Raw genomic sequence first — 23,699 nt, 5'->3', positions numbered from 1 at the left:
ATAATATAGGTTTTTGATCACTTTTCCCTCCCGTTTTGTCTTTTCTAATAATAATCAATATGCTGCTAGATAAATGGGTGGTTCTCAATCTCTCTTCCAATAAGGCAAGGGCATATCAGCATCTGCCCCCGCCTAATGAAAAGTCCCCCCCCCCAACTAGTAATCGGTCCTCCCATTATAAAATTTCTCCATGCCTGAGGCGTTTGAGGTTGACAGTCTAAAGCGGCAATCCAACCATTCAAAGAGACCTCCCCCCTTCCGCTTCAATTTTTCTATCCTTCCCACTTCTCCCATCCCCGGCCTGGTAGATCTCAGGCACTTTGCAAGGCACAGAAAGAAAATCCCTCCCGTTAAAAGTCGCTTGGAGTTGAACCGTTGCAGCGTGTGTGTGTGTGTGTTTCCAAAGATGACCAGTTCCCAGATACAGTAAAGAACTTGAACTAAGTGATGAGAGTGAGACCAAGGGTTAGTTGATTGGCATTGGTTTTGTGCCAGACCGTTATGTTTCAAGAAGGGAGAGACAAAAAATGGATCCTGTCAATTTCTTTCCAAAGAGTCACATCGCTTCAGATATTTTCCATCGCATCCCTTCTTTCCCCCTTCGCTTGTCAGCTCCTAAACTTTTCGGAGAAGCACCCTGCAAAGTGACTGGGGGGGGGGGGGGAAGGGATGCAACGGAACCGTCTGAACTGACTTTAAGATCCATCTTCGCTGCATCCCTTCGGCGTCGCTCCAATTCGTTATTTTCGCGTCAACTTGTCCTCACTTGGTTGGGAAAAAAATAAAGTTGAACATTGAACGGCTCTGATTTTTAACGCCCCCCCCAGCTGATTAAGGAAATGGGGGGGGGGCGGAAATCTTGTCCCCATTAACCCTCTTGCTTAGAACACCTCCTGAGAGAGAATCTCTCTCGATAGTCCTGTAGACACACGATTATTTGAAAAGTGTCCTGCCTTCCCGGCTGCTCTAAGGTCACCTCTCTCGGATAAAAATCCCAGAGCAAACGTAGGATTTGTTTTTCTTACCCTGCCCAACGGAGCAGGGAGTATTGAAAAAGATTTGACACTAGAAACTTCAGAGCCCCCCCCCGCCCTTCCTTTTGTCCAGTGTATTTTTTGTAATAATCGTCTCCACAGACAATGAGTAGTCTCGCTTGATGAAGGCATTATGGCCAAGCAGGCTGAGGTAACAGCAGCCCCGATCCCACCTCTCAGGGCCAGATTGTTGGCCTTGGACACTTGATTTCCAACTTTCAGCTCTACCGATTGCATCGAACCCAGAGCAGGAGCCCAGTGTCAACTGGGCATTTATCATACAACCAACGAGGCAAAGATGGCACCTGCCTTTTTTGTGTTGGCATTTTAAGCAGCCCTTAATTTTTCAAATTGTGTGTGTGTGTGTTGGGGGGGGGGGGCAGTAGGTGTCTATCGGGGGAAGCAGGTTGTCAGCATCATGGGAACTCCATGCCTTGGAAATGCAAGGTGGTGTGTGTGTGTAATAAGCGTGCACCGCTCTCCTGGTGGAAAGCAATTTCACAAATAATTTTTCCAACAATTAAGGAGTGTGCAGGGGTGAAATGGCAATTTCACATGCAGATCTGGGGGCTGCAGAGGAGGGGTTGTTACCTGAGCGCCCAAGCGGAGAGCTAAGAAAGGGGGGGACCCTTTTCGCCCCTTCCCCCAATGCTTTGCTTCATTACCCATGTGCACAAAGGAGAGCCCCCTTCTTTTCTCTCCTGGGAGCGCTAAGCAATAGATTAAAACAAGCATCAATCAAGAAAAGGACCCAAGTAACTGCTTAAAGAAACAAGACAGAATTCCTCTCTTCTTGAAAGGGACTCCTCACTTCTCTGCGTATCTCCATGGTTTCCTAAGGTATGTTTCTGGTTGATAAATGCTATATATCACTGCTCCCTTTGGAGAAATGGCTTGTAAATCAGCACTGAAAGACAACTCATAAGGATAAGGGAATAGGAGTGTTATTTTCCCCCCTCCACCTCCCCCCCCACCCACTCCCCAGCTCATCTTCCTTTTGCTTCTGGTGGAATTTAGAGCCACTCAAAGGAGGGGTGGCATATGTAAATTGCGGAGGAGCTGGCTAACATGGTGATGCGTCCTGTCAAGGTCTGTTTATTAAATTCTCGACTCGAGGAAGGCATATAGGTTAAGCTTGCCCAGGAAAATCACTTAGGCAACGAACGCGCTGCCAAAAGCAAAGCTGCCCACCTCACTCGCCCGCTTAGTCAGTGTGCATTTTAGAGACAGGCTATTAACGATGGCTTTTAAAAAATTCTTATTCTTTATTTATTAGGATCATGCCTGTGAGCGTCTATTTTGATACTGCTCCAAGAGAGGATTGAAAGGAGAGAGCGTCTCTTCAAAAGATCATTCAGATCAGACTTGCCTTTTAATACGTGCTTTTGAAAATATTAAAAGCTGGAGAATTTGATCGTTATTTTGTTAAAAAGTAATTAAAAAAAAGCCGGGGGAGGAATTATTTAAGGGAAAGTTACTCCCTTCTCCTGAAATGTACACGACGATTACTCATGTGAAGGTTTTTCACTTGAAATTTCGGTGTAATGAGGTTATTTTAAAGCGATTATTCGATGCAACTCTCTTTCAAAGGTGACCAATACGCCTCGAAAACCGGGGATTTAAAAAACCAAATATTTCGGAAGGGCTTTGCCGTTGTATGAGAATGACCATTGCAAAAAAATCATTAAGAAAAAGTCACACGCTCGTTCTGGCAACGTTTCCCCCCCGGGAAGAAGAGAGACGGGATATTTGCAGCGAGCATCGAAGACAAGAGGAAGGAGAAGTCGTTTGTTATATAAAAGCGTACTCCAGCTACATGCCACGAAAGAGCTGGTTCCCAGGGAAAAGTAAAACAAACAAACAAATAAATAAAAAAACAAGATCTAAAGGGCACAAACTCGACACATGACAAAGACCTGATTTACCGTTTGTGTAAAAACGTGAAACGAAATTGACATGAATATTTTCTTGCAGAAACTAAAGGGCTTGATCCAAAGCGTATTGAAATGTCCCAGGGGTGACGATGGGCTTTACATCAAACTCGGTGTGCGGGTTAATGACCTTAATACGTCTGTCTGTGTGTAGCTCTATTCTAGTCTGTATCGGCGCTTAAGTTATAACACACTTTATCATCACAATATCAACATATGTGGCCCTGCTTCCTGGCCCGAAAGGAGGAGGAGTTCTGTGTTCAGGTGACTTGCCTTGACTGTGTTCAGGTGACTCCCTTCGAGGAGTTCTGTGTTCAGGTGACTTGCCTTTAGTTTAGCCCGTGCTTTTTATGTGGGCGAATGGACTGAAAAGTGAAAAAAAAATCGGGTTACGAACATTTAAAACCTGCTGCCACTGAACTCCCGGGCTCCAATGGGAGCAGAATGCGACCCCTCTAGTTGGTATGGAGAGAGCAGCGCTGGTCTTTAATGCTCGGTTTGTGAGCCTGCGTCCTCTGCCTCCCCCCCCCAGCCCCCCTTTCTTGGGAAAACAAGGCTCTGTTTATTCGCGATGCTCTTCAAATAATTGCTTAAAAAATAAGACGTCCCATGCCATCAGGCCACAACAGGGCTTTCTTCAAGCCCCAAGGTGGAAGGGAGAAATAGTTTGACGTCCAAGATTGCATTTAAAAACAAACAAACCCCAAACTGGTTTGCAATTTCTTGCATGTCCCCACACACTCTCTCTCTCTGTGATGCAGTCCTTGCAGCCTCACAAGGAAGGCTGCTAATTTGTGTGTAATGGGAATTCATTTATTTTCCCAGGGACTTTCTCAAGGGACAGCAAGGCACAAACCCCCGAATCAAACTCCGTCCAGCTCCGCTCCCTGGCAGGGTCCCGAACAAAAGGCGAAGTGTCCCAACGCTCCGGGCTGGATGCCACAGGGCTCCTCGGAGCGGCCTTGCCATTGGGCCAGGTTTAATTTGCCCGGAGTGCGGTCTTAATAGGATGTAAGCCGCGCCCTTGAACAATTACCTTGTCAAAGCCTAACATCGATGGAATGAGCGAAGTATTTTCATTAAACAAATCAAACTAATAAGGCGGGCACTGGGCTTGCTCAGTCTTTGAACCCATCAGTTGGCTTTAGAGAGATTCAGCCGAATCACACTAACTTCTATCCCATTGGTAGTCGCTGCTTAGTTTTCCTAAAGAAGATTAAATACTCCTTGCTCAAAGGCTCAGTTCTACTCGTTGTCAGGGTGCAACATCCTAATTGGGTTTGCTCTGCCTTACAAAGTGCTTTCCCTATACCCCTGCTACCAGGCGCAAACAGCCTCCTTCAGATGGCATTAAGGCAGGGGTGGGGCTGGGGATACTTCCCTCCCTCTGTGTGTTGGGTTTATTCGTCATATGATGTGGTAAAAGGGTACATAATAATAATCAGGAAGAAGCTGATTGAGAGAAGCTGGGAATGGATGACGGGATGGACCACTTGATGGTTGCCCTGTTCATTTCCCCTGGGGCACCTGGCCTTGGCCACTGTTGGAAGATGGGACACTGGGCTAGATGGACTCTTGGTCTGACCCAGTAGGGCCCTTCTTATGTTCTTACTGCCTCTCCCCTGTTCAGCAGCCATCTCGCAGGGCTAAAGCAGGACACTCCTGCTGATGCGGAAGGGTGTGTCTGGGAACTGTATGATCCTTTGTACTCCTTCTGGGGGTTGCTGCATGTGGTTTGGAGGGGTGTGTGTGTGTGAGGGACACGGGTGGATTCCAGCTGCCTGCAAGCTGAGGCAGCGTGTCTAGTAGCGAGAGCAGGGACCGAGGTTTTCAACAGTGACTAGTGGGTGGAAGGAGTCTGAGTTTCAAAAAGTGGTGAGCACCTGCCCTCTTAGCATCTAGGGGTCTCCACTTGGGCACTCAACACCACTCAGCACTTTCTAGGGCCCAGCTCTGCTCCTGGTTCAGCCACTTGATCTGGTCTGGTCTATCCTCTGGATTAGCCCCAGTTCCGCAATTCAGGACCAGCAACGGGGCAAGTCCCCAAACTTCTGCCAAGGAAAGCTGTGATTTGCCCCCTGGCTCAGCTTCCTCCAGTTTCAAGCAGGGTTTGGCTCCACCCTTGCAAGCGGCCTATGCAGCGGGGGAAGCCACGCCGCTTCTCCTTGGCAAGTCACTTCCCGTGCTGTGAAGTGGGGCAGATGGATATTTGACCCTTTGTGGAAAGCGCTTGGAGATCCTCAGCTGAAAAAGCGGCTGGAGTTAAGTGCAGAGACTAGTTATATTCCACTGTGTGGTCTAATCCTTTCAGGAAGACCCTGGCACCAATGAGAAGGAGGGTGAAAACTCCTGGGGGAATGTGGCAGCGGAAAGGTTATGGGAACGGTCCAGATGAAGAGCCTGGTTGTCACTGAAGTGGATGGAATTGGATTCCAGCTGCATATTTGTTTAGGTGAATTAAAAACACAATTCCTGCTTCCCAGAGGGATCACTTGGTTCTAGTTATACAGTTAGTCTTACAGGTGTAAAATAGGTTCCCTTTATGCTTACAGACTCATTTCTTTTTTCATTTGAATTTCAAGGCTTTATTCCCTTCTTTGGATTCAAGTCTCCTACCTGAACCTGATTCTCCCTACTGCCATTAATTCCTTCATCACTGAAATGAATCCCATTTAATTCTCTACCGTGGTTGTTAAGATAGATAAAAAAAAAGTGCATTTGCAAAGGTTCCCCTAACCCCTGCTCTCTCTCTCATCGTTCCCAGCTCACTTGTGTCTTGAAAAGGCTCAGAATCAGAAACCTTCTCATCCTTATTCATGGTGGGTTTTCTCTCCTGCTCCTTTTAGAAATGGGGCCATAGGTGTTACTTAGAACTGGAGGTGCGGCTGCACCCCCTGGCTTGAAGTGGTTTCCATCCTATACATATTTACAGTTTGGTTCCTTTGGCTCTGAGCACCCCCCCCCCACACACTCACTGTACAAATTGTTCCAGCCCCCCTGAATGGGGGATGGATCTATTAAAAAGATCTTTGTGTTTTCATAGATTCCTCCATTCTAAGGCCAGAAGTGACCATTGTGATCATCTAGTCTGACCTCCTGTGTAACACAGGCCAGAGACCTGCCCCGCAAATAATTCTTAGGGCAGAACTTTTAGAAAAACATCCAATCCTGATTTACAAATGGTCAGTGACAGAGAATCCACCACACCCTGGATAAATTGTTCCAGTGGTTAATTACTCAATGGTTATTTGCAGCACTTTACAATTTGGTCCCCACTAGGAGGGCCACGGGACAGATCCTCCGCTGGTGTAAATAGCATAGATCTGTTGACTTCAATGGAGCTATGCTGATTTATGCCAGCTACAGAGTTGGCCCATTATATCCAAGTATGTTGCCCTCAATTCTTTCCTTCATCTCCAATCAATCAATTTAATTTGGATCAGGGAGACACACTTGAAAACCACTGGGATAAAACCAGAATCTAGGTTCTTTGGGAGGTTGATAGGTGAAGAAAAAAAATGTTATCGAACTTATGCACAAAACAAAATAAAAGGGAATCTGCTTCCCCCCACTGGACAGAACAGTTCTGATTATTTATCAGAGTGGAGAGTGAAGGGGGGATAGGAATTAGCTCTGCCTCTGGTAGATTTCAATTTCCCTTCTCTGTGAACAGTGTTAAACCCTCCTTACCAAGAAACAATGTTTATCCCTGGCCACAAAGATGTATCTGCTGAGCAGAAGTGTGGGCTGGATTCTTCAATCTGTTCTACCACTTTCATGCCAGCGAAACTCCAGGACAGTCAATGGAGCTGGTGTAATACAGTGTGGAATCAGGTCCTCTGTCTTTACATGCATCAGATAGCAGGCGATGTCAAGAAAACTGCCCCGGAGATGAGATCCCAGGATCCTCCCACAAGAAGATCTATTCTCCTTCCCCTGACAATTGCCCAGGAATTACTGAACATCCTCAGCTCCCATTGACTTCAATGGACCCAGCCCTGAGGCCCTTATGCAGAGTCAGGCTGTGATCCCAGCTACACTGGTGTAACTCCAGTCAGGGTAGTGGATTTACTCAAGATTTACGCTGTGATGTGCCTGAAAGCAGAATTGAGCCCTCAGTTCTTACTTGTCCATCCCTAGTGAAAACTCCAGTTGAAGTTTTTCAGGCAATTCCTTGTGGTTCCAAATGCAACTGGAGTTAGGAATGGAGCAACAGACCCATTGATCTTCTGGGCCCCGGAGCTACTGGCCTTCCAGGAAAAAACAGTGGAATCCAGGTAGGAATCTGCAGTGACCAGCAGAAACTAACAGAGATCAGGTGAAAGATTCTAATGGAATCTACTGTCATTTCTCTTAAGCCTTACTTAGGCAAACTTACCTTGACAGCAGTGGTGAACAAGCACTAATTAAAAATGGACTAAGGAATGTAGGATTTGGCCCAATGGCAATGGAAAGCACAGCAGCCCTCAGAATCAGGCCCTAATTTTGCTATGGGTAAGGCATCTAGTGAAGTTGGTTGCAACTTATCCCATGCACCGTCCACCATTTTAGCAAACCATAGATTATCTTTTCTGAATCAGTTTCTGAAATACCAAAAGTAAACTCTGGGTATATTTCTCTTCTTGCTTTATCCGCAGAAGGCTGAGGACAACTAATGTCGACAAAGATTTCTTTGCATATATTCCCAGCCCTCCTCCCCAAACTTTGTTAAACAAAATTAAGGTTGAGCATACATTTCCCTTTAAAACCAAGAAGCATAAAAGGTTATAGTTTAAAAAAACAACATAAAACTCAAAGAAGTTGAGTTCAGAGTTTCTTACATTAACCTTAACTCTGCCCCACTAACCTTAACTCTACTCTATCCTCCTTTATCCTCTGATATATTCAGGGTCAGCTGGCTGGCTTCTTTGGCCACTACTGTTGAGGGCAGGGACTGTGGGTAAACAGGCAATGATAGGAATGAGGGAAAGGAATGGGGCCACGTGATTCTAAATGAGGTGGAAGCAAACGGTTTCCAGTATCTGTAACTCATCTGAGGGGGATCTCTCAGCTCTCACTGAATCTTATCCGGGGAACATGTTAGGGTAGCTCTGGAATAGTATTGGTGCAAGCACTCGCATCAGTGTAAAGATGAATTAGGGTGGCTTTGTGGCGCTCATCTCACTTAGCCACTTTCACACTCATCTGAATCCATGGACCAGTAGCATTAGTCCAGTGTAAATGTGAAGAGAATCAGGCCCAATATTTCATACAAATTGCCATAGTAACTGCTATTTGAAAGGCACTATGCTGCAGCACTGAATGGTGAATGTTTGTGAACACAAACTGCAGCAGAAGGCTGGTCTTGTGGTTAAGGCAGTGGGCTGGAACTCAGGTGAAATGGTCTCAGTTCTCAGCCCCCCTGTGGGGGGCTTTGATTGAGTCACTTAATTTCTGTGTCACTTCTCATTGAAATGGGGGCAATGCCATGGTTGTCAGTCTTATTTATTTAGACTGTAAGCTCTTTGGGGAAGGCACTATTTCTCATTCTGGGCATTAGTACAGCACCTGGCACAATAATAATAACACCACCTAGCCCTTATATAGCACTTTTCATCAGTAGCTCTCAATGTGCTTTACAGAGGAGGCCAGGATCAGTATCCCCATTTTACAGATGGGGAAACTGAGGCACAGAGAAGTAAAGTGACTTGACCAAGCTCACCCAGCAGGCCAATGGTAGAGCTGGAAATAAAACCCAGACCTGGGTTCCCAACCAGTGCTCTAACCATGAGCCCACACTGCCTAACTGGGTCCCAGCTCTCAGTTGGGGTCTTTATGTGCCACTGTAATGTTTAATATGGTTTGTGTGTAAATTTACCTCATGTTTCATGAAGCTAGACCAAACGTATGATTTGGCTAGTGCTTTGGACAACTGCTCCCCTCACACATTGGTACTGAATAGTTTTATAATTTATTTTCCCTGGTCCTCTCCCAAACCAGTAAAACCTGTACAAAATGCTCTCATTTAAAATGTCAGCAGGCTGAAACATCACTGTCTCCTCTCGGCAGGGTCTGTGCTCATGCTAACGTGGCATTTGTTTCTTTGTCAGTGTTGTCTCCTCCCTGGCATGTCACCTAAGCCTGGCAGGGCCTGTTTTAATCCTTGAGAACTGTAATTCTGTCCTTTCCAGGCTGTAATTTGAGAGAGGCTAAGAGTCCCTTTTCGAAAGCAAGTTTGAATTTCAGGAACTTCTAGAGCTGGAAGGGAGGCAGTTAAGTGGGAAGGAGGTTGAAGCCCCACCGAGAAAACTTCAGTTCCCCGCTTTGCATTCACACCAGGTAGCTTCTAATTACACCAAATGTAAAAGGCCAGAAGGTGGGTGGAGGATGCCACAATCGGAAAGAAAAACATTTTATTAGCTGGTAAACTAAAGAAGAGTCCGCCTGCTCCCCTCCCCCCGCCAAGTCAAGAAATACCACTCCATACAAACAGCTCTTCGTGTCTTTTAAGAGTTGCAGTCAAAAATAAAGTGGAATGTTTTTTTTCCTAGCCTTTAATAGTTGGGATGGAAAAATATTTAGCATATCAGGGTTATGGGCCTGATTCATTCAGCTGTTTCTTGGATGAGTTTTACCCCATCCTCACACCATCAAGGCTAATTCTCCTTAAACTCCATTTTCACATGGGCACAATGCCCTTAGCATAAGCGGAGTTACTCCTGATTTACGTCTTCTGACTGCCATCTTTAAAAGGGATGGTCTTTTCCTGTGTCTGTAGAGTGCTCCATGCAATGGGGCCAATCCCCATGGGGGCCTCTGGGTGTAATAGTTATAATGATGACAATAATGGGGCAGCGTGGGTCAGTGGGTAGTACTCTGAATGAAAAGCTTACCAACCTGGATTCTATTTCCAGCTCTGCTACTGGACTTGTGAGGAACCTTTGGCACATCACTTATCTGTGCCTCAGTTTCTCCATCTGTAAAATAGAGGTCGTGACATTTCTTTCCTTTGTAAAGCACTTTGAGATCTACTGATAAGAGCTAGACGTGCTCGAGATTTAGCTTTTGTATCCGAGATGCAGTTGCTTCCCCCCCTTCTTTTAAAATATTATTTAAACCATTTTATTGATCTTGTCATAATAATTATGGCACCAGTTCACAATAATACAAATCAGTAAAGGGGAAAACTCTCACTTTCAACATTCATCACATTTGTGTCAGATGAAGAGAAGTCCTCAGAAACATGGAAGGAAATTTACACGTGACTCAGCCTTATAGCACTTTAATCTCCTGCAACTGTCATTTCTCCTTGGCTTAGCATAAGAATAATGAAATAGCCATTACAATTAAAATCAGCCCCCCCCCTCAAATCTAATAAGGACCCAGTTACATCAACATCTGAACCATAATCCAGAGTAAAGGCTTGATCCAAAATCAATGGGAGCCTTTCTACTTACTTCACTGGTTTGGAACAGGCTCAAACTGAGCTATTGTCCTTATCTGGCATTTGGGAAGCAAGAAAGGGTTTTTTGTTGTTTTGTTTTGGTTCTGCTTATTCAAGGGCCCAATTCTATCATCCTTATTTGAATCGATAGGACCCAAATCCTGCAAATGAATTCAGGCAGGCATACTCCTGGGCTGGGGTAGAACCCCAGAGAACGCAGGGTTCCAGCCACATAGATTTGTTTGTTGGACTGGGGCCTTGCTTCGACAGCAGTCCCATTGATTTAAGTGGGGATACTGGTTTAGTAAAGTACCACCTGGTGTGAGTAAGGGTGGCAGAATGGATTTTATACCAGAGACAGAGGGGTAGATTCTTAGCTGGTGTAAAATGCCCTAGAGCTATGACAATTTCCATCAAATGTGAATCTGCCCCTTAAGACTCTTTTCTTGACTGTAAAATTTGCACCAGTGTAAGGAACTGCTTTAAAAAAACCACACACCTGTACAGAGCCCCTAATGTAGGCACACTCAAACTGGTTTAAACCATGTGGAATCTGGTTTAGTTAATTCACTGAACTGTTATGTTAAAGCATGATTTAAACCAATTTGAGTGCATTTACGGGAGGGGTTTGCTCTGGTATAACGAATCCAATTAGTTTACACTGGTGCAAGAAATCCATGCGCAGACCAGCTCAGTGAGACCTATTCTGATCATAGTTGTGTTGGTGTAAATCAGGAGTAACTCCATGGAAGTGGTGTAAGTGAGAGGAATATCGGGTCCAGGGAAATTAAGCACAAACTCCACTGACTTTAATGGGCTGTGGATCATGCTCTGATATAACAAAACGCTGTATCAAAAACTGCAGCCAAAGAAACTTTTGCAGTCAAGATAACAGAGGAAGCAAGCAAACCAGTTGGAGTTGGAGGAGCTCTTGGGTATGTATTTTTGCAGGGACTGTTCTCTGGGAGCTCTCTTTAATTTGGTGCTGACTTCTGAACAAAGAAATTCTCCTACTTGAGACCAGTTCAGGGCTCTGAGATGGAAGATAATCTAGTTACTAATGCACCATAAAGTTGAATAAATATCTGCTGACAAACCCAGAAAACAATGCAGAAGGGTATTTTTCAAGAGTCAATTTTCATTTCCTGAATTTTCATTAGAAAAGTAATGGATAGGTTATTCCTCTCCACTTTGTTATTTTTTCTCCTTAAATCAATTGTTTGTTTAATATCTGGTGTAGCGGGCAATAAATTGATGCAAACACAGCATTGAAAGTGAATTATTTGTTTTCATTTGAAAAACTGAATTTTACAATCAACCACTGGAGATGACAATTGAGGGCCTGCTTCCGGTCCCCTTGAAGTCCAGGAGAGTTTTGCCATTGACTTCATTGGGAGCAGGACTGGGCCCGTATACAATATTATCTATTAAGAGCTAACCTTGCAGATTGCTAGATTCTGACTTTAATGAGAGTTGAAGGGGAGTGGTGCTTCCCAGGACTGAGCCCCATCTGTTACAAACACAGAACCTGATTCTGATCTTCGTTTTACTGGCACAAATCCAGAGTATCTCCCATAGACTTTAATCGAATTACTCTGGCTGCATGTATGCCATTGTAATCGAGATCAGAGTTTGGAACTCGTTTTTTAAATCAGTTTTTTAACATTCACAAGGTATTTTATAGTCTCAGGGAAAGAATACCTATCTACCTTTGGAAGGTCTTACCCTCCTCCACAACCCCGACAATTAAAAAAAAACAAGTCATGATTTTTTCCTTCTTCAGTTAAAAAATATGTTCACTGATTAGATGTTGAAACAGCTACTCACGTTATTTCTAAAGCCCATGGTTACATTTCTTTTATATGATGCCGTATCTATAAAGGAAGGGTCTTTTGCTTTTAACATTCAGGCTGTATTTGAATGTTTGGTATTGACAGGAGATAGAGAGCTGCATGGAAATTAGCCTTCACAACCCCCGGTATGGAAAGACAAGTTAGCAACTATGCTCAGCATATAAAGTGACCCATTCCCTTATCGTAATCCATAGAACCACTTCCCTAACATCACCTCCACTATTCAAGGGAAAGGTAGAACTATCTCCCAGGCTGTAGCTCACTAGATAGCCGAGGAGCCATATACTTATCACAGAGCGCAGCGGGCATAATGGGAACTGAAAATTGCTCTAAAAAGTTACCAAGGAATTAACTTCTAAAGGGTGGAACTCCTCCGAGGTGGTGAACGAATAGCACTGACCAAGCGGTTGCCATACAGAATCAGATTCAAACCTGAGCTTGCTCCTGCGACAACTGCCCCTGGCTTTGTTCACAGGAAGTCAGTTAAGGCCCCCAAGTCAGCAAAGCACTTAAACACGGGCTTACTAGGGCTTCCAAGTTAAGCACACGCTTTGCTGAATCAGGGCTTGACAGCATATCTTTAATTAAAGAAGGAAATGGCAGATACAATGAAATGAAGAGCCATACAATAATCATATTGGATAGTGACACAGCCCCTCTTGGGGCCAGCCTGGCTGCTGAGTGCTTCCTGGTGTCAAATCCAAAGAAAGCTGGAAACATGAAGCACTTTGCATGAGGTGCTCCTCATCCTATAGGGTCTGGCCTTGCTCCTGAAGGATCCGAATGTCCCACAGCACTGGGGCCCCACCCCTGCAAGCTCATTCGTGCAAGCAGACCCCTTAGGCCTGTGTGAATGAACCCACAGGAGCCAGGGCCTTGGCCTTGATCCTGCCTTCAGATGAATAATCCTCAAGTGAGTGAGGATTTAGACCTTGGATAGGAGTGGTGGGGAATGGTGCCCTTGGAGCCAGTGAACTTCCCATTCATATGTCCTCTCTGTGTGTGGGTCTAGGGGGCAAAGTCTAACATAGATGCTGGAACTAGGGGTGCTGCAGCACCCCCTGGCTTGAAGTGGTTTCCATTATATCCAGGGTTTACAGTTTGGTTCAATGGCTCTCAGCACCTCCACTATAAAAACAGTTCCAGCCCCCCTGCAGTCTAATCACCCAAACTGGAGTTGGACCAGACAATATGTTTAAAGTATTTTAATTTTAAGGGGAATTCTTATTTTTGGAATATTCTTAGGCACAAGCCCTTTATGGGATGATCTGCCAACCACTGTGACAGTCAATAATCCCACATTTTGAATAGCATCCTTAGTTGATTTGGGTTATTTTAAAATCAAACTGATTGAGTTCTATAAATAATAAAAGAGGAACTCTGAAATGTTACATGTTTTCCACAACATGCTTAATAAAAGTCCCCTAAACTAGGTAAAAAGATATCATTTTGTAGCCAATCCACTGAGTGGAGGGCAAAATAAATAAATAAAAAAAAATCAGTGCAACTATAAGGATGAATGGAAGTGTTTAAAGGATACGGGCTGGGTCATCTGCTGGTTTAAATTGATGTAGCGCTGATTTACACGAACTGGGCTTCTGTCCCATTGATTTGGAGCTACTTTGATTTGCATCAGCTGGGGACCTGGCACATTGACTTCAATGGGGTACAGCGATTTACAAGAGCAGAGGATTGGGCCCAGAATTTATACTTGGTTGTAAATTACGGTGCATTTCGGACAGGAGTGGAATGATTAAGCTCAGATGTCTTTATCAGGTGATTTCCTTTCCAAGTTTCATGTCTCCTTGATGTTTAAAAGTTTCAGTTGTGAAACAAATGCAGTTTTGTAGCCAGCGCTGAGATCTCTGCGCCAGTCCACTGGTGCAAGAGCCAGAACCTGTGGATTCTTGCTGAGGCTTCTGTGAAAGGGGAGGCAGGACTGTTCCCTGCTCCTGTCTGACTCTGCTGAATCCCCTCAATTCAAACGTGAAGGGTGGAGCCGGGTGTGGGGACAGTGCCAGGGAAGAGCCTTAGTTTGCTGTACTTGAACCTCCAATGGTTATGGTTCTTCGAGTGTGTCGAAGTTGGGCCCTGATTCAGCAAACCACTTAAGCTTTTGTTTAATTTTAAGCATGAGCTTCAGTCTCCTTGAAGCCAACGGTGCTTCCGGTTAAGCATATACTTAAGTCCTTTGGTAAATCAGGGCCTTAACGTTGCAAGAAGCAAGAGGGACCCAGAAGAGCAGCATGTAAGGGATAGCTTTCCATGAGCCAGAGATATTCTTCCTTGCAGTCTCCACGTGCTTCTAGACCGGTGCAGACAACCGATTCCTCAGTTTCCTGGCAGTTCTGAAAAATTGAAAGAAAAAACAAAGGTGGGGGTCGATCCAAAAAGCCCAACATTTCCCCAGTTTTCCAGTGAAACAAAACATACATTTGTTTCGGGTCAGGCAGTTGCTTTGTTCAACTCAAAAGGAAACGTTTCGATTACAATGTTTAACATTTTTGAAATTTTTGAAAAATAAAACTAAAAGGAAAATTTGAAACAAAGCGGTTTTGATGAAAACAATCGAAACATTTGCGTTTTAAAAGGTCAAAACCAAACCTCCATTTTTAAGGTTTATTTTGGACCAAACCAATGTGGTGAAAGTGACACGAATTCAGGAAAAGTTTCAATGTTGCCAAATCTGTATTTTTTGCCAAAAACAGTTTCAGACAATGAAGTTCACCCAGCCCTATTAGCACCTCTCCTGGATCCCACCTGCCAAGCCCCTACCCCTGTAAAGGAGGATTAATTTTGAAACTCTAGGAGATTCAGCTCTACTCCTGACTCTTTGTGACCGTCGGTGAATTATCTGTAAAATGGGTATAACAGCACTCACTTCTCATGTCAGTCTAAGAGTCTGTGCAAGGCTTTGAAATTATTGAGCCATGAGCAATGTTAGGAGTCATCTCTTGGGCTGGACTGCTGCTGCTGCCGTTTTGCATTGTGAGCAATGTCCCAACTGCCAAATAATCCACAGGGCCAAAAACAAAGGGCGCCCCAGATGTTCTGAAAATACTAACAACTGGCAGGCGATTGACATGGATGAGCCGCGCTTGTTCAGCACAATCAACGATGACCAGGGAAGAGCAAAGATAAACAGCAGGAAATAAGATACAAGACTATAACACAACAATTGCAAATTATAACCAAAGACGTTGATACATAAGGGAGAGTTAACCTCTTTGGAACGGGGACTGCCTCTTATTAAGTCCCCTATTCTACGAAGATTTCCTCATACTTTTGACTTTATGCATAGCAAGCAGTTCCAATGGAAGTAAAGTTAAGTGTGTGCATAAATTATTGGAGAACCAGGGTGTAGGTGTTTCTACAGCTCCCAACTCTATGGGACCCTGATCCAATACTGTTAGTAGTAGGCTTTGAGAAGATTTAGTTCACATTTGCTCAAATGAGTTTGTCTCATTGATTCTTTTATCCAAATTGCTTTGTTACGTCAATTTATTATGTACACAATGCATTTATGCTTATGTTCATCATTCAATAAGTGATGTTTGCTTGTATGTTATACAGTAACTCTCTACAAACAATAAAACTTTACCAAGAAGGAAAATGTTTCTTCTTCCCAGAGATACATTTTGTAGTGAGAGGATAGTTTTATTTTACACTCATTTATTCTGCCCTCCCTGAGGGCCAGCCTTTGACCATCCTGCCTACAGAAATCTCTCTGAAATCTCTGGCTGCTTGAAGACCTTCAGGTGGCTTCTGATCATCTTGTTGAAGAAATGTATCTTCAATTAAATATGTCTGCGGTCCCAGGCCAGCAAAGCATTTCAACATGTGCTTAAGTCCATCCCTATTCAGCAAGGTTCTTAAGTAGGCATTAAAGATAAGCTGGTCAGAAAACGGATTCTGTCCTGCAAACGACTGACTTAAAAAAAAAAAAAAAAAAGAAGAAGAAGTCCTGAGCTGGGACAAAAAGCCAAAATGCTGAAATTATTCATTACATTTTTTTTTATTTCAGGTCTACCAAAACAGTGTTTCAACTTTGACCCATTTTCATTTTAAAACATAAAATAAAGTAAATTTTTGAAACAAAGTAATTTCAAACCAAAAACAATCAAAACTTTTCTTTCTGAAAATGTCAACACAGGACCTTTTGAAAACATTTTTTTTAAATTGAGTTAAAATCGATACTTTTTTTGCAAAAAAAAAAAAAAAAAAAAAAGGCTGGTTTTGACAAGACACCATTTTCCAATGGAAAACTGTTTTGATTAGAGTTTTCCGATAAGCTCTGGTTTACGCATATGCTTAAACACGTACGAGAAGACAATGGAACTTAAGCAAATGCCTAAAGTTAAGCATGTGCTTAAGTGCTTTGCTGAATAAGGATGGGCCACTGAATTGAGGCCTAAAGGAATCACTGTATTCTGGATTCCAGGTGCTTTGGAATTTTATAACGTCTAAGAGGTTTAGAACACCAGGAAAATGACCTCCCTTCCTCCTGCTCTGTTGGCAGCTGATGACCAGAGGCTGATCTGCAGATTTTATTTTCTTATCCGAAGCTGTCCTGCCTTCCCCAGCACACCATTAGAGACACTTTCAGTGCAGGCATCATCCACTCAGAAGCTCCTGCTGCTCTGTGAGCGGTCACCTCCACCTCTACACTTTGCTGCAGAACAATGCGTGGGTTATTTATTACCCTGCAGTCGTGCTCCCCAGGCCCACTGGTTTAAAGTCGTGGAGGCCAGCGTGATGGTGGTGGGGAAATCTTCATTCCAGGCTCTTCCCTGGCTCTCTCAGAAACGTTGACCTTTCTCTTTATCCGCACAAAACTTTGTTCCACAGCTGCCTGTTCTCTGAAATGAAACCGTTCACGTTGCAACAGCAGACGGTTGCTGCCACCTAAAGGCCAACGTTAGCAAGTAGAAAAGGCGGACTTGTGGCACCTTAGAGACTAACCAATTTATTTGAGCATAAGCTTTCGTGAGCTACAGCTCACAGCAAGTGTTCTTCAGAGGAAGGACTAGCTAGTACTGCTCTGGGGACCCCTTTGAAAGGGCCGGTGTACGCACAGAAGTTGCGTCGGATTAGTTACACCGGTTGCACATCACACCTTTAGGTAGGGTGTGACTACAGGGGGACACGCAGGAAGGTTAAGGTGACTCAACTAAAACCCACACCTCCTAGCTGACAGTTAGGCCAGCAAAACCTCCAGCGTAGTTACAGCTATGCCAATCCAAGACTGCTTCTGGCAGCATATCTAGTGTCCTTTGGGGAGGTGGTGTTACTATACCAGCAAAAAAACTCTCCTTCTGTCACCATATGCTGTGTCTACACTCGTACAGCTGTAGCGTCAAGCCTGTGCCGTGTAGATTAGCCCTCAATCGTCTTCCACTACAGCAAACTCAGGCCACTTTTGCTCCTGGATGAGAGCATTCCCATGGATGTTTAATGCACTTTAACTTTCCACCTTTAGTTGATTTTGCCTTAACTTTCCTGAGTGTCCCCCCTGTAGACCTGGCCTCAGATCAGTACAACTTTGTGTGCAGACCAGGGCAAAGAAAGAGAGAGAGCTCTCTTCCCGGCAGACCCTAGTTCCAACTGCTTGGCCGTCAAGGTAGTTCATTATATTGAAGGGTTCCATAGAGCACAGTCTGAGACCCATTGCAATAGAAGAGATGAAACAGGGACTAGAAATATTTTAAACGGTTACTTGTAGTTTGATTTGAGTCTTCTCTGTGCCAGAAACTTCCTTCCCAGACCCAATTGCAGTTGTTCCTCCCAGTACTGATCCACCCAGTACTGATCCAGATTTCACACTCCATGGCAGAGCGGATGTTATCTAGGGTTGGTTGCCGCTGGGGTCTGTTAGTCTAAATTGTCACTTCCATCAGATAACACTATGAACTAGAGTCTGGGTTTAGTTTTGCCCCTGGAAAATCTTTCAGCATTTATTTCAGATTTACACCAGCATAGCTGAGATCAGAGTCTGGCCTCATAGCTACAGTCTCCTAAAGTAAAATGATCCTAACACACTTCCAGAAGGTGTGCAGTTAGGTAGAGATTAGAGCTGTTAAATTTTTCACAAAAAATGTCATCCCTTTTTTGTGTCAAATTTCAATTATTTTAACTTGAAAAGCGATGACTTTTTTGTATATATATATATATATATATAAAAAAAGACCAATTTTCCCACCAAAATTTGAATCAGTTTTGAGCAGGTTTCACTGAAATTTTGAGTTTCTAAAATTTTTGACTGTGTTAGTAGAAACACCTGGTAATTTGTTAATTGACAGAGAACCAAGACTAATCTTTTCTCTCTTGCCCTCATGTGTGTCTGCACATCACCCAGCACACAGCTGGAGCTATGGAATAGTTCAAAGAGGAAGACCTGGAAGAAAGAGCCAGTCACAGTAACATATGTTGCTTCTGGATTGGAAGTTAAAGTTGTATGCTGTGGCTTAGCTGGTCCAAGCCTGCCAACCTTTGCTCACAATAGCCCCACCAATGCTCTTACTGGCTTGCCTGTATATTTAAAAGCAAAGGTGTGCTGGGGACAAGTGCCAGTCACATAACCTGTCAACATTTGCCTTCCATGGTTCATGGAAGAGGGAATAGGTAAGAAGGTGTGTGTGTGTGTGTGAGGAGACTGGTTTTCAGATGGAATGAGGAATTGGCAAGGAGGATCGTTAGCAAAGAGTTGTCCTGCTTGCCACATTTTCATTTCATTGCTGATCGTAGGAGAAGGCCAGCCGAGTGAATAAGAATAGGTTGGTATCACTTTAAATAGTTTGTGGGCCCTCCAGTGGTGCTCACTGTGTTTTATTTTTCAGGAGCTGCCAGCACCATTCAGGGCAGCAGTGTGTGAAGGCCTGGCACGATTTGTGTATATTCTGTAAACACGGTTCTTTGAGACCCAACTATGCCTGTGTGGTTTCTTCATATTGTTTTGTTCTGTGAAGAGCAAAAGACAACAACCAGCATTTCACATATACCTCAAGCCATTTTAAAGCTCCCGTAAAAAATATTCTCCAATCAGTATATAACTTGTTCTGCTGAGAGTCATATGATACTGGCCATTATTCCAGCCTAAGAGTTATGATTGTCTTGTGGTGAGTGCAGCTCAAACCCTTTGGAGCTTGGGTTTGGTGTGTGGCTAGAGTCCATTGCTTCTCCAAATTATGTGGAATCCCTGAGTCTTCAAAATTAGATGGGGAATCATAAGATTTCCAGGACTCCTGCTTGTGTGGGGTGGAAATACCAGGCAAAGAGCCTTTCTGCTTCCAGCCCAGAATGTAGAAGAGAAGAGGCAAGCAGGAGAAAGAAAGGAAAAAAAAAAACCCCCAACAAAACAGGAAAGGAAGTTAAGCATATTTTTCAAATTTCCTTAAAGGTTTGGTTTGAGTTTGTGTTGGATAGATCTGGAGGGTTCTTATTTTATTTAAATCTTCTTGTCCACCTCTAATTATAAACTAGTGGAACCATTTACTGTAATTAAAGCATGGTCCTGGGGATCCAGGAAGGCACCCACCACTCTGATCACCCTCCTTTGCACAACTCTTCCCCTCACCTGTGCCTGTCTTCTCTACTCAAGGGCCCAGCCGATGCCACTCAGTGAGGCTTTTTCTGTTGATTTTGAAGGGTGTTGGATCAGGACTTTATGTTGTAGCTTTTCAGGGGAGAGACTGGGCCAATTTTCAGAAGTGCCTAGGTGACTTAGGAGCCTGAGTCCCCTTGACTTTCATTGGGAGCCAGGGCTTGTCTACACAGGAACATTCAGGAAAGTTAATCTGTGTGTGAATTTAAAGTGGATTTGTTAAACTGTAAATAACCTTTCAACTGATCTACTTTGAAAGTTAATGCAGATTAACTTTCCTGAGTGTTCCCATGTAGACACACATTTAGGTTCCTAATCACCTAAGTACTTTTGAAAAGCTCACCCACTGACTCTGATTATCTGTTTGTATAGCACTTACCACAGTGCGACCCTGGCCCTGACTGGGGCCTTTAGGTGCTATGGTAGGACAAATGCTATGTAATATAATGACAAAGGGCCTGACTGATCTCCTATTGGTTTGATTTCCAGATGTAACTCCATTGATTTCAGGGGAGCCACTACTGATTTACACCACTGTAAGCGACAGCACAACCAGCCCCATGGATGATACTGTCAAACTGCTTTCTCTTTTCAGGGAGAAGCAGAAGAGGAGACAGTGGTGGGGGAATAGCCTTTATTGTAAAACAGGCACGAGCTGCAAAATCCTGACTGGAATATGGCTGTGTCCTGGGAACCCCCTGATGTTCAAGGGTGGTTGATCTGGGATTTTGGCTCAGGACCAGTTCTCTTCTAAGTCCCTGATTCACCAAAGCACATACTTAAGGCCCATTGTTGTCATACGTTAAGCATGTGCTTAACTACTTTGCTGAACTGGACCCTAAATCCAGAAATGGGGATTGAATATTTTGTCATGAGGTTTCTTGATTTTATGTGGTGAGGGCAGGGATAGATTTGTTCTACTAAACCAACCAGACTCCTCCGAAAAAAGAAGAGCAGGGGGTGGGCTCTGGCCTCCAGAATTCTGGCATCCCACCCATCCCAGACACCTCTTCGTGCACACCCCATGAGACGTCCTAGACCTGGCCACAGTGCCGGAGTCCTTTCTTCTTCTGTAGCACGTGCTAACTGCCAGGGCAGTCACGCTTTCCCCCGGGTTGTCTTGTAAATCAGGCGCTGATTGCATAGCGAGTTCTGAAGGAAACAGATGAGCCTCAAGCTTGGCTCACATGTTATGGGAAGCCACTCATTTCCTGCCCTGGGCTCTCTGGGGAGAGAGACTTCTCTTTGACAAGACTCTTAATTAGCCAGAAAGTTGGGTCATAACCACTGCTGTGTCTCCCCTTGTCATGGTTAGACTCTAGGGGGTGTGAAAAATTGAAACAGTACAATGAGCGTTTAGAGAAACTCAAGTTAATTTTAGAGAATGAAAGGAGGAATTTTTTCCCCCTGTTGATAATGATTTTCAAACCGTGAATACCCCCAGGAAAGGAAGAGAAAGGGTCTCTCTCTAAACAGCTTTAAAAACATATCCCTCCTAAGCACCTGTGGCTTAGGAGGTGGTGCCAGGCTGCATTAGATGCTTGTGGCATAAAGACTCCAGCCCAGCTACTGGAACTAAAGTTCAGGGCTGTGTGTCATGCGTTTCCAAAGAGCTCAGAGTCTGCATGACTCTTCCTCCCTCCGCATGCGTGACAGGCACGCCTCACAAGCTCCAGAATTTGTGTTCGGTGGGCAGGAGAATCCAATGGAGGCAGAAAGAGACCACCTACCTTGGAAGCTGGAGTTCATCTGGCCTGGTGTGAGAAAACCACCCAGGCTGCAGAAAGGGATAAGGAATCTGCAGACATACTTGTTAACTGGGAAAGAGCTCGTCAGGTGCTTTACAGAGTGGACGTGCTGCCAGAGCGCACTGCCAGGAACTGTAGCAAGGGGACTTTGAAGTAGCCAGGGCTCCAGTAGCTTCTGTTTGTGGCCAGAACATATTGACAAGCTCAAACAAGAAATGCATCTTGAAGGGCCTTAAAGACACCGGGCCTGATCCTCAGCTGGTATAAACTGGCATTACTCCATTGAAGTTAAATGGCTTTATATCAGCAGAGGACTTGGCCAACTGACTGTTTAAATCCCATCCAAGCTGCCTGGGAGGTAGGTATTACCCTTATTTTAGAGATAGAGGGCTTGATATGGGCCCCACTCAGACCTACTGGAGAAGGGGCAGCAGGGCGTCAGCTGTGGCTGATAGATCCTTAGCCACTCAGCCTGGGCATATATTAAAGACGTGTAGCAGCTGCTTTAATTTATACCAATGGCAAGTGAGGCATACCCAGCCCATGCCAGGCCCCCAGGATGACTCTCACATTCCTCCCTCTCTCCTTACTCAGAGGCAACAGACCTGTTGCCACCAGCTTTCTGCTGGCAGAGAGTTCTGCTCAGGGGAAATTCTCTGCCAGCCACTTTAAGGCCTCGTTAAAGCCATTTACGAGATGCAAAGTGAGCACAGCAGACCAGAGAATCCAGTCCAGAGAATCACTGAGATAGATGGGAGTGGACTAGTGTCTCAGAGGGCCTGGATCAACCCAACATTTGGTGACCCTTCCCCCCTTTCAACCCTACCACCAGGGCCCCCTGCAGACTCTGTGATCTTCCTTTTCAAATTTTGTTCAAAAACGATTTCTTGGAACTTCTCAGTACTTGCTACATGGTCAAAATGGGAGGAAGCTCGGGAGTTGCTTATAAAGATCCTGATCCTGCAAAGGGGATGTAGTAGGACCACTGCCTCCAGAGCACCCTAACTTGGCAAGGGGTGGCCAAGCAGGTAGCCCACCCTCCGTTCCCTCCTGGGTCTCTCAGTAACTTTCCATAGTCCTAAGTATTTAACCCACGATTCCCTTTCTGGGGAGAGAAAGGGAATCTTTCTGGGGAATTATTTCTGGGGAATAATTCATTGAGTCTCTGCACAGTTTCCAGGGGCCCTCCAGGCCCAAACCCTTCCCTCTTGGCTAAGGGATCACATAGCCAACTTCCAAGGCTCATATGGGGCGGTGCTTCTCCCTGGTCCCTCTGAATTGCCCTCCACCAGTTCCACCCAGGTTGGCAACAAAGTCTTTCAGGAAAGTAAACTCAAACCAAAACCTTCATAACAACATTGGGAGCAGTCTTCCAGCCTTGGACACCAGATCACGCCACCTCAGTCCCTTCTCCCCTGGGCTGTCTCCTGCAGGAGCCTTCCCGCTCTCAGCTTCTCGGGTCCTGCTCACTCCCTCATTCCAGGCCTCTCCCTTCTCTACCCCAGAGCCCTGATTGGGTCACAGGATCCTCCTCTCACTTGACCTGCTTCATTTTCCCCACCCGGGGAGGTGAGCTCACTGTGTCACAGGTGGGGCTCCCCTTAAAGGGCCTGTCTCCCTGTGACAGGGTCCCATATGACCTCTTAAACCCACATGGAGTTTCCCCTTTGGCTTTTCTGGGCCCACACAGAGGTATAAGTATTCACACACCTGCACTGATATGCACCAGCCTGGTGCTATAGTTCTGAGATTAGTTCAATGGCCACTGTTCATCAGTGCATATAAGTTATATATGTCACCCCCACGACACTCATAGGTGTTATGCACAGGATATTGGTATAACATACACATGTGTGTGTTCGCTAATCGTGCTACATTGTACCATGCTTATTCTTGCTCTCTTATGCTACAACACATATCCCACGATGCCCTGGGAGAAATATAGCTCAGCACTAGACAAAGACAAATACGGAAACGGTCAAAAGCTAGACGGATGAGTGTCATGAAACTAAGGCACAAGGCAATAATGTAAGATGCTATGTATTAGGGACTATATTCACACCCCATGTCATGAGGAATTTTCAACATTCAAATCAAAAGATGGGGAAGG

General features: G+C 44.7%; 1 long non-coding RNA gene across 1 annotated transcript; it reads left to right on the top strand.

Moving 5' to 3' along the window:
- The first annotated feature begins 1,704 nt into the window (after positions 1-1,704).
- Positions 1,705-2,454, top strand: LOC125624244 (uncharacterized). The gene is made up of 2 exons (XR_007353253.1): positions 1,705-1,874; positions 2,311-2,454. It is a non-coding gene; the product is annotated as an uncharacterized LOC125624244 (long non-coding RNA).
- Positions 2,455-23,699: the final 21,245 nt, after the last annotated feature.

Source organism: Caretta caretta, chromosome 18 (assembly GCF_965140235.1).
Source record: "Caretta caretta isolate rCarCar2 chromosome 18, rCarCar1.hap1, whole genome shotgun sequence".
Lineage (NCBI taxonomy): Eukaryota > Metazoa > Chordata > Testudines > Cheloniidae > Caretta > Caretta caretta.
Note: the sequence above shows the minus strand (reverse complement) of the source record. Positions and strands in the feature narration are given on the sequence as shown.